The 11,405-nt window shown below is 42.2% G+C and overlaps 1 protein-coding gene across 1 annotated transcript in view; it reads right to left on the reverse strand.

Annotated features, from left to right (window-relative positions):
• The window catches only part of CTNND2 (catenin (cadherin-associated protein), delta 2), a 665,207-nt gene extending 654,162 nt beyond the window's left edge, over nucleotides 1-11,045 (reverse strand). Inside the window, exon 1 of the mRNA XM_012721744.1 lies at nucleotides 10,990-11,045. The gene's annotated coding sequence lies outside the window, so the exon portion shown is untranslated. The remainder of the gene's footprint in view (nucleotides 1-10,989) is intronic.
• Nucleotides 11,046-11,405: the final 360 nt, after the last annotated feature.

Raw genomic sequence — 11,405 nt, forward strand, 5'->3', positions numbered from 1 at the left:
AGCTGAAGTGACTCCCACGGCACAACAGCAGTTTCTTGTCAAGGATGGGGGTCCATACTGACAACCAAAAAATACAACTCACACGCAGAGCTGAATCTTCTCCCATGGTTCACAAAATGATTCACTCCAAGAACTGAGGAGGGGAAACAGCAACGGGCGTTGAGTCAGCTGTGCCCGTAGGAAAGACGCTGAAAGCTAGAGCCAAAGAGGGGAGCTGGGAAGATCTAAAAAACCACGCAGCTCCCCAGCCTGGACAGCCACATCGCAGTCAGCTGAAACAACGAGTGGCTGTGAAGGTCAGCGCTTAGACTGAGACAAACTCAGATGAAAACCACCTTAGGGTCTTCTGAATATATGGAACTAGGACAAATTCTAATTGGTTCCAAAATGTGTGCTGCTGTTTTTGAAATTCTTGTCATCATTCTCAAAAGATGAAACACAGGAAAGCCCTCATCATGTGCTTTACGCTCACTGGAACGACTCATTTCCTCTCAAAGCCGATCCAATTCAGTGCAGAAGCCCACTACCTGCCATTCTGAAGGTGCAGCTATGCCACAGCAAACGGGGTGATGGGTCAGGCCACTAAGAAACCACGTAAACGCCTATTTACTACCTGTGATGTATGTAATCACAGGACTGAAAGATCTTGCGTTCTACCAACAGGTAACAAAATCTAAGAGAACTTGCCCATGGGAAAAGAGAAGGATTTCAGAGCTGTGACAGCAGAAAGGAAGGCTGCAGCCGTCTGAAATCCACTTCTGAAAAGGACGAAAGTTACCACCCTTTCACTTAGGGAAACTGCTAAGCCACGCAGAGATAGCTAGATGACCCAGTTCCGGAGCACTTGTTGTTTTCTAGTATTTCTATTATTTATAACTTAGTGTTTCACCAAAACTTCTATCCGGTTGGTTGGCTGAGTGGACTGATTAAACACAAGTCCACAGCTCACTCAAAAAGCTGTGTTGTCCCCGAAGTTTCTTACCAAACCCCCACGCCCCTTCTGGGAGGTCACCAGAACATGTTTGTTTTCTGGTCCATAGTCTGAATTTGTAGAGGAAGAAAGGGTGCCAGTGAGCTTCAGTTTCCCCAGCCATCTTCTTGCCCTTATCCTCTCAAACTCTAGGGTGTACAAGTACAAGTTAAGGCACCCCCTTCACTGCCAAAACAAGGAATCACTTTAAATTTAGCATGTGATCCACCCTCACTGCAGAAAGAGACTTCAGATTTATAATAACCAACCATACCTGAAACTGCTCTGAGCAGCAGACAAAACCATGATCATCCCTTCCCGAGGACTTAACACTGCTGCTCTCAAAAGAACATACTCATACAGGGGTTAGCAAATTCCCTTCTGTACTTGCTTCAAAAGTTTTGAGGACAGGGAACCAATAAAATTTTTCTTCTGTGTTTGAAGCATGGTTTCTTCCTATGGACAGGTAGCAAAGCAATAAAAAGTCTCTAAAATTTTGTTCAAAGTATTTAGGATATACACTAAAAAAATGGAAGCCAGTTACAGTTCACACTCCTAAAACCTTTCTAATAAAGCCTTCCAGGCACCAGAAGCTTCAGCCCACCAGAAGAGAAAAATCAGATTCTGGGGACATTTCTACAGACTTCACACTCTGAAGAGCAATAGGGTCTCATTCCATTGCCCTCTCAAGCAGTACCTATCTGTATAAAAAGAAAAAAAAAAGGACATTTTTGAGCCATTTGGTATGACTTATAATTTTTGAAGCAGCATAAAGAAATAACAGAGATTACTTCCATTGATGGAAAAAGGAGAATTCTTCCTTCAAGCAAGACCCAATGGTGTGTAATGTACAAGCATTAGAGAACTGGGCATTTCATAACCATATTAGTAATGGAGGAAAGAGATTTACTTATACAGACAAGAAAACCTTTTGACTCCAAGTCTTACCACCACCCCCCCGCCAAAATTAGCCTAATTTTTAAAGCACTTCAGAAGTGCAAGGGAATATAATTTATACTTGAATGCTTGCATTTTCATACTGAATTATCATATCACATTCACAAAAACCCTGTAACTTTTTATCTCAATATGCAAAAGACAAAATAATCCATATGTGGAATTACAAGATAATGCAAGTATGAGCAGAAATTGGATCCCAGAACTCAGAATTCTAATCCGCTATTTCCTCCAAACCCCAAAACGAACCAAAAGCAACCCCACAGACCTTAGCTCATGCATCACTTTAAAACATGCATAGGTACATCCCACAATCAGCTGAGTGCTACTGCATACTAAGAGAGATTACAGGAATGGGGTAAGGGTGGGGCAGTCTTAGGTGACCAGAGAGAAAGTGATATGTACCTGGGGACACATGTATGAGATGACATAGAAACATACATGTGTCCCTATATCATCGGTCTGTGAATTATGCACACTACAGAGAATCATATATGTGCCTGTCAGGGGTGTTCTAGTTTCCCTTTCCAATGAGTGCGAAGCACAGGCAGCCATACAACTAAGGGACCATGGCACGGTTTCTACAGTGAGCTCAAACTTCCATAGACATAATGGCCTTTCCACAGAGGTGCCGTGCCTATGCAGGTATGTGGTTATGCTTTGGGTGGGGAAAACAAGAATGAACGTGAGGAGAAGGATATGTTATTGGGCACGCCCTGGTGGTGCAACGGGTTAAAGTGCAGGACTATGAAGCCACTGCAGCACAAATTCAAATTCCCTGGCCAGGGAGTGACCCACATGGCGCAGCAGACCTCTCCTGTCTCCCCGCTGCTCCCATCAGCAGTGTATTTCAGTAGATTCACCTGTTCTGCTCCTCACTCTGTCTTTGGTGAGTCCTTTCATACCCCACCCCTGGCCTGCACTACAGTTCTTGTATGCACAAGCAAATAAATCCTTAAAAAAGAAAAAAAAGGATATGTTATCTCTATTACTGAAAATAGCAAAGGTGTCTGAAGTTCAGTAATATACCAGGTTCTCTGCTGTGTCATTTAGGTACATAGTATCGTCATTTGTCCTCACAACAACCTGATGACACAGGAACCACTGTTTCCCTTCTAGCAATAATGACACTTAATAGTAACGTGTTCACTAATTCAAACTGCAAAAGTTGAGCTATGATCTCAGCCAAGTTGGAACACAGTTGTTCAGCTATTCCCCCAGTGCTGGCTCCGTGCCATATTTACTACTGAGACACCCAATCACCAAGTAACAGGACATTTTCTTAAAAAAGAGACCTCTAGGAAGAGGGGATACATTAAACTACAAGCTTGGACAAAATGAGAATTAAAACAAAATGAGGAATAAACTGGCAAACATGGCGATGGGTAATGCAATTACTATAGACAAATAAGATAAAGCAATAAGAGCAAAATCAAATAGACCAATGGAGAAATGTGCAGACAATATAAAAAGACAATTCGCAGAAGACTTAGGAGTGGTAATAAATTAATGCAATATTTAATCCCAGGCATATACAATGAGAAACAAATTAAATTACAGAAAAACACAATTTCCCCCTATTTAATTGAAAATCATTTTTTTCCCTGAAATTACAATGCTCAGTATTGTTAAAATAACAGGGACAGTGGCACACTCCTGCCTAGAAGAAATAAATACATATTATATAACCTTTCTGGAGGACAGTCTGACAACACATATCAGTAGCATTGGAAACATTCTGTTCTAAAAAGTCATCTAAAGAAACTTACCTGATGGAAGATACTTATTTTTAAGTACAGCAACATATATAGAGCCAAAAATGAAAATGCCACTAGTCTCCCAAAATAGCAAGTTATTTATGCCAATTAAAGTACATAAAGATATAGGAAGCAGACACCAAAAATGAATACTAATTATATGAGAAAAGCCATCTCACATGCTGAAAGTAACAGAACAGATGAAACATCCAAAGATAGGTATATATTAGGATATCTGCTGAAATATAACCATTTCTGAAATGAGCTCATATACAAACTTTAGTCTTTTTGTCATTCTATATTTTCAAAGTTTTATGAATAAACATTCACTTTGAAACATAAAACATTATTTGATAGATTAAAATATTTCACTGATATACTACAGGGTTGTCAGAAAGATACCCACTTGCCAAAGCTACTCTTCATATCAAATTTAAAAACAAGAAAACTATGCACAGCATTGATTCAGCTACATATAATAAATGTTCAATTAAGAATAAATTTTGTTAACTTTAAGTCATCCATTCAGCTAATTAATGACCTACACCAAAACAAGTCATTATATAGTTATTATAAAAATGGTGTTAAAAATTTAAAGACATGCTTTGTCTTCCAAGTGGTAAAAATAATATATATCAAATTATGTGATATTTGGTAGCACAAACACTTGAAACCTTGTCATACACACATATTCTGTGTTTTGGATACATGCGTGGTATGTGTGCTGGGTATCATATTCAATACAGTTTTCTTTTTCTTGATTTTCTTTAACTTTCACTATCATGAACACTTCTCATAATTAACTGTTGTTGCCAGAGACAACTCCCAGGTATACAATGTTCCTTTGGACAGAGACGTTATATATATACCGAAGTACCTATTATGGATTAATATTATGACTTTCTTCCAACCCAACTCAACCAAACTGGCTTACCCATGAGCACCAAGCCCCATTCTTCCTGCACTACCTGTCATATCCTGGGTAAATATAACATGATTTTACTGTTTCAACAGTTTTCATGTGACATCCATTTCACCTGTCCACCTTCTGGAGGAATTCTCTATTTCCTCATTTAAATAACTTAAACAAACAAGCAAACATGCTTGACCCAGTCAGTGAAGATTGCTTTATAGACAAGAGGCTGAATTCTGGCTTTTTTACATTTGGATAACTTGATTTGCTGCCAAAGCAGGTGCTTTTCCTGGAAATTAAGTTATTCTGTTACTGAAGATGACTGCTATATTATGCTAATGTTTGAAAGACCAAATAAAAGTATCAAGAGCAAAGAATAAAATTTATTTAAAGAAATGTGCTTTAAGTTGAGTATACATGCTCAGAATCAAATAAAACATCATGTTTTATTTGGAAACTTTGTTTTTTTTTGCTCTTTATTGATTATACCCTTTATATTCCACATTAAAAAAAGTTAAACACTAACCGACAGCTAAATTCTGGTTATTCAACACTGGGGCAGAAAGTGCTATGAATAATAGCTAGCATGGAGCATCACTTACATGTGACTTAGGAAGTCAGATTTAGAATTTTTGTGCCTAACTTGCATGACTTACCAAGGCATCCAATTTATTGGCAAAGTCTAACATAGGCAAAAAAGGGGAAGAAACATGGAGAATAAGTTATTTTAAAGTTGGCAATACATAAATCAGCTGAATTTCAAGGACCATACTCTCTATAAATCAGCCAGGGATTAGACAGTCCCTGATCACAGTGTCAAAATACCATAAAATATTTAGAGCGCTCAACTACCAAGCAGGAGTGTGAAAGCTACTATATCCAGAATCGCACAACCTGAATTCCAGAGCAGCTAGGCCAATGTGGAACTCTTCTTTCCTACTTCTGATTAATTCCATCCAGGCAAAGGGAGCTTAAGGTTGCATGGCCTCTGCCAGCCCTTCCCTTCTCCTCCCAGAAGAATATCAGCTTGCTCCTTGTCTGTCTCCTGCCCTGACCTCTCTGCCTGCAGAGAACATGGCTTGGAGTCTAGGGCAGAGAGGCTGCTCTGCCAGTGAGAAAGGGAGGACAGGCAGGGGGCTGAATTCTGGGGGCCACTCAGCATCATGACAAGGCTCCAAACTGCCACATGGCCATGACAACCACTCTTTCATCATGTTTCCTCAGATATCCAGCTTTTTCAGAACCTGGAAGGTGGATGGGGGGAGGACACTGATATTTACTTGGGGTCTTAAAGATACCAAGGAGCCACATTTCTTCATAAATTTTATAATACAAGATACATTTATATACCTTCTTGTGATTTATGTTGTCGCATATTTACATGAGAATATTACAATCACCATTATAAAATTATAAATGAAGACACGGTACAAAATGTGTACAGAAAGCATTTTCCTTAGTTCATATCTATGGGATCACATTTCTAAGGACAGTTGTGAAAACCACATATATTAACCTGAAAATGTTATGAATGAGACCATTCCATTCCTTACCGCTATGCAGGATAAACAAATTCACTAATGTCAATGATTGAATCGACTAGTCCCCATCATCTAAAGCTGAAAACATCCCATTAGCACATTCCCTATCATTCAAAATTTGCAGAAATTTTGACACTTATATTTATTTAACCAAACATAATTGGCTCACTCACTTACTTTGGTCTGAAAAACTGGAAGGTCTTTTATTATAACATGAATTTTACTCTGGTAACTTATAATTGGCAGTTCCCAAAACAACACATAAATTTGAATATAAATAGCTATATTTATAGTCAAAATGTTTTTCTGACTGAAGATAAATTAGTCTTCTGCTAGACAGGTCACATTCTGTAACAAACTCTAAGACACAGGCAAGCATTATTATCTTAGAAATTATGTGGTGCAGGGTCACAGGTCTACCCTAACAGTAGCTGGGCAAAATGAGACCCAAAGGAGCCGGGCACTTTGCTGAAGCTACTAAGAATGAAGTGACAGGGGGAAAATGAGCATTTGTGTCCAAAAAGGTGCCAATGCACAAACTCATTTTTGCCAAGAATTGATTTCAATTGGGGTGGTGTGATTCTTGTCTGTGTGTAATAAGTTTAGCTGTTTCAAGTTTCTTTCAGTGATAGTATGCTTGGATTCATTCTCTACGACTCTACAGAGAGCAGATACCTAACATTTGACCTCACCTAGAGTCATGCCTCTTACACCAGAAAATATTCTTTGTACAATTTAAATCACTCTAGAAAACTTGATGTTAATCGGGTGAATAATATAATGCTAACAAAATTATTAAAGTGTTCCCATTGCCGACTAGCGAATTAGAATCTATTTTTTTATAATAATTGTGATTTTATTTTATTTATTTATTTACTCATACAGAACTGCGGTACAAGCCAAAGGTGCAGGGGCGGTGAGAGGATTCACCAGACACAAAGTGGGGAGCAGAACAGGCCGACAGATGAAATACACTGCGGAGGGGAGCAGCGGGCGGTTCAGGAGAGGTCTGCTACGCCTAGAATCTATTTCTTAAATAATTCTCCTTAGAGACTTTTTTAAGAACTATTATGTATTTTGGTATGAAGGACTGGTAGGTTTCCTGTGTGCATCTATAGAAGAAGATTATAATACAAGTAGGGAGAGAATAGATCATTTAATAGCCTTTCTTAGAGAGTGTGGTTGTCCATAGTTTTAGCAATGTATAAAGGAAACATAATTATCATGTTAACATTAGGAGGTAGAGGGGGAAAGAGGAAGGAAGACCTACCCCTCCCTTCTTCCCTCCTTCCCTCCCTCAATCCATCTCCTTTGCGTTTGTAAAGATGTTTACAATTGACAAGTCACTTATGTACTTACTTTATTCTGAAACCAGTATTTTGAGATAAAGTCTTATTGAACCCATTTTACAGCTAAATAAATGAACATAAATCTGGGGAACATATAAATGGCCAAAGACAAAGTAATGAAGAGATGGAGCTTGGATTCACCAAAGCCAATGATCTCTTTGTATCTCTGCACCTTCCCAAAGCAAAATGCCATACAACATCAAACAGACACACAGACACACACACACAGACATTCGAAGGCACAGCCCAAATAACACTGTGTATGGACACAACTATATATGTCACACTGTAAATGAAAGATAACACTATAAATGTATGGTTTATATATACACACCATATTTATATACTCATTCTAATGCAAATCCCAGCATTTTCTCTAGAAATATATTTTTAACCGAAATGACAAGACTAATCAATTTCATTATATGTGATTCATTTTACAGATAATTTTGCAGGAATCTTGCCAAGGGACACAGGTGAAAATCTAAGACAGACAGCTTCCAGGAGGCATTGTTTTACTTATTCAGTCATTATTTTCAATTTTCTCAACACTAATTGATAAAGAATATAACTTCAATACCCTGGTCTATAGCAAAGAGACTTCCTACAAATCAATTAACTGTGATACAAAGCTTGAAATTACACTTAACTGCTACGTGCTCAAAAGATAAACACCTGGAGGGTTCATAAATATACATTTTTTGTTATGAATCTTAACGTTTGTAATGGACCAAAGCACAGCATGGTCGAATATTTCTGCAAGTATCCTGCACTGGAAGTACTGTTTGTGAATATAATTGGATGTGTTAAATCCAACCAGGCAGTTTATTAATCAGTAGGCTAGACTGCAGACCATGAGATAGAAACTATTTATCTATGGCATGCTTAATATTTCACATTAATGTAAAAAGCTGCCTCTTTGGTCTATAAGCAGATAAACCTAAAGCCAGCGACAAGTACCATGAACTTTTCCTACTGGAATTAATGTTTCCCCCACACCCAACCCACCTAAGAGAGCACCAGGGAAGTGGTGTGATTCTCAGGACAGCTTGGGAAGCCAGTGATGTAAGCAATGGGGAAGCCTGAGGAAAGGGTCTGGCCTTAAAAGTGTACTTCTCACTTGCACCTCAGTGGCAAAGACCCTTCAGCAGGCATAATGCGCTCAGCAACGCCTTGGGTTAGAAAGTATCTGCCTGTCTTTTCTGGGCATCTGTTTACCCTTAGGTCATGGTGATCCAGCATAAGCACCCCTGAGGAGTGGCATCGCTTAAAAATACAGATTTTTATCATAAATAAAAGCTTTTCAGAAGAGTAACACTCGCACCCCTCATTCTGTGAAAATGATATTCAAAGAAACAGCCAATAGTGGATAATCACATCTTGCGGGCTTGACCAAGAGAACAAGTAATAACAATAACACTCTGGCACTTGGAAATGCAACAGTTCCTACTTCAGCCTGTTGGTTTGTGACAACTGCTATACCAGGCAATGGTACAAGCAACAGCAGACTTGGTGAACCCATTATAACAAACACTTTCAATTATTTAGAACATAAAGTTAACGTCTCTTCCTAAGGGCCACCAGATGAAGCTGGCGGACAGCCCTGGCGGACAGCACAGCAAAATCCGGCAGAAAGGCACACCCTGCAAGGCGGAGCCCTGGGGTCACAACAGCAGAGCATGTTTTATAACATTCCCTGGAAAAGCACTGCACATTCAATTATATGTCAAAAGTAAGGTTAGGTTTGAGAATGTAACTTCATTTTTCATTTGAAAGGTCATAATGAAAGTGATATTAACCTTGGACATTATTTAACAAACCTACAAATTGCATTTTCCCACTAATATCATTTGAATTTCATTTTTCTCTCTGATGAACCATTCCCCTTGGAGAAAGGACTGGCTTGTATTCTATTGTGAAAGATGTGAGGCTGATGGAAATAGTGTAATTTGACAGTGGATGGCTTTTATCAGAAACAATGAAAACATTAGTGACACCTATAATGATTAGGTTATACAACTACACAAAACATAACAAATTAAATCACTCCCTTCCGCAAGACTCTAACAATTTTATTACAGCAGCCACCTCATGTACTTACTGCAATTGTCATTCAATCGGGTACCATCATTTTCAATCCACAATGCAACATAAAGCTCACACCCACGACACACGGGCTTTCACCCTCGCCCATCCGCTGCTCTCTGGGCACACAGAGGCAGGGACTGAAAACGCCGACACCCAAAGAAAAGACCGACACGAATGTCTGCTTCCCCTGACGCTGCTTTTGGAAATAAATTTTGTGCTAAAACCCAAGCCCAAGCGTTCTCCGAGTGTGAGTTAAGTTCTCTGAGTGTGAATAAGGCGAGAGCAGGGCACCGCTGGGGAAGCTGGCCACGGGGTCCTCTCAACTCCAGCGGGGCTGAGACCTGGAGTCTTCCCCCGCGAGGCTGGGGGTTGCAGGCTGTGCAATCACCAGCCACCCAAATTTCAACATGTAACTCTCAATGCAGTCATCTTCATCCAAGCCCTGAGACCTTGAACCGCACAGACCAGAAAGAATGCTGTTTAACATTTCCCCAAACATTAAACATGGATTCTGCATTTCATCCAGACCTGAGGACCCAGCATCCGGCCCTCCCCTGCGGGTGCCCGCTCCTGCCTGTCAGTCATACTTTGCCCAGAGTGGGCTGCGGCCGGCAAGTCCAGGTTCGGCCCTGTAAATCGCCGAGTCCCATCAAACAGTCCTCCCGGGGCCTGGGGAGGAGTGCAGCTCTCACGCCTTTTAATTGCGCAGGGAACTATCAGAGAGACCCAGGGAGCCGCCGTCTGCAGCCTGAGCTCCCCAGATGGAGTCACAATGAGCCAACTCCCAGGTAGTTTCGGCCCCTCCCTATTTGCACAGAAGTGGCCGCCACAGACGTCAGGCATCTTAAATATCGGGCACATAGTTCCTAAAAGTGCACAGCTCCGCACGCCGGGCCGAGACTGCGCCTTTGGCACATCCTTTTCCGAACCAGCTCTGTGCTCGGTACCATTAGGCAGGCGCGTCAATAACACCTCTCAGAGTCAAAGCAAATCAGATCCGTTTAAGCGAAACCCAAGGGGGTGTGGGGGATAAAGCCCCTAGGAGCCGCCACCTGCCCCCCTTTCTCTTTTCCCACCCCCTCCGCTACCCCCCCGTTTGGCGACACCTAACTTTAGGTACCTGACAAGTAACTGTGGTTCGCGGGAAGCACACACACACACCCATACACACCCCCAAAATGCCGAAGCCTGTTTTCCCACCACGCAGACCAGGGAGGCGGCTGCACCTCTCCGGCGACTTGGTCGCGAACGCAGCGGCTGGAACGCGCGGAGTAGCCATCGGAGGAACTACATCACCCCGAAAAGGAGGCAGGTCGGCGAAACCCGAAAAGCGGCGCCGCTCGCAGCCATGAATCACCGATCGCCCAAATATCGCCTCGCAACCCCCCACCCGACACACGCACAGCTTTCCAACCTGCTTCCAGGCGGCGCTTTCCCGAGCCTCGCTATCTATTGTCAGGGCGCACCAGCCCCCGAAACCTGGGGATCGAGCTGCAGAGGCGCCCTCGGAATCCGCTCAATAGAGCCCAGAGGGGCCGCGGGTCCGGCCGGCCGCCGCCAGGGGCCGAAACGGCCATGGGCGCCAATGCCCAAGTGTCTCCCGGCTCCTCCAGCCGAACCTCGTCATGACATTGAGCATAAGGGCGCCCGCCGCGAGGGAAGCCCTCCCCGCCCCCACCCACCTCTCGCCCGCGGAGGAGGGACGTCATGCCCGCCGCGGGCGGCTTCGGGGGCGGCGGGCGCCGTATTGTTGGGGCTGCCCTATATACGCGTCCTCGGGGGCGAGGGCTGGCAGCGAGGGGGAGCCCGCCGGGACGCCACGCGCGAGCC

This window comes from Condylura cristata, unplaced genomic scaffold (genome assembly GCF_000260355.1).
Source record: "Condylura cristata isolate star-nosed mole 26May11 unplaced genomic scaffold, ConCri1.0 scaffold00007, whole genome shotgun sequence".
NCBI lineage: Eukaryota > Metazoa > Chordata > Mammalia > Eulipotyphla > Talpidae > Condylura > Condylura cristata.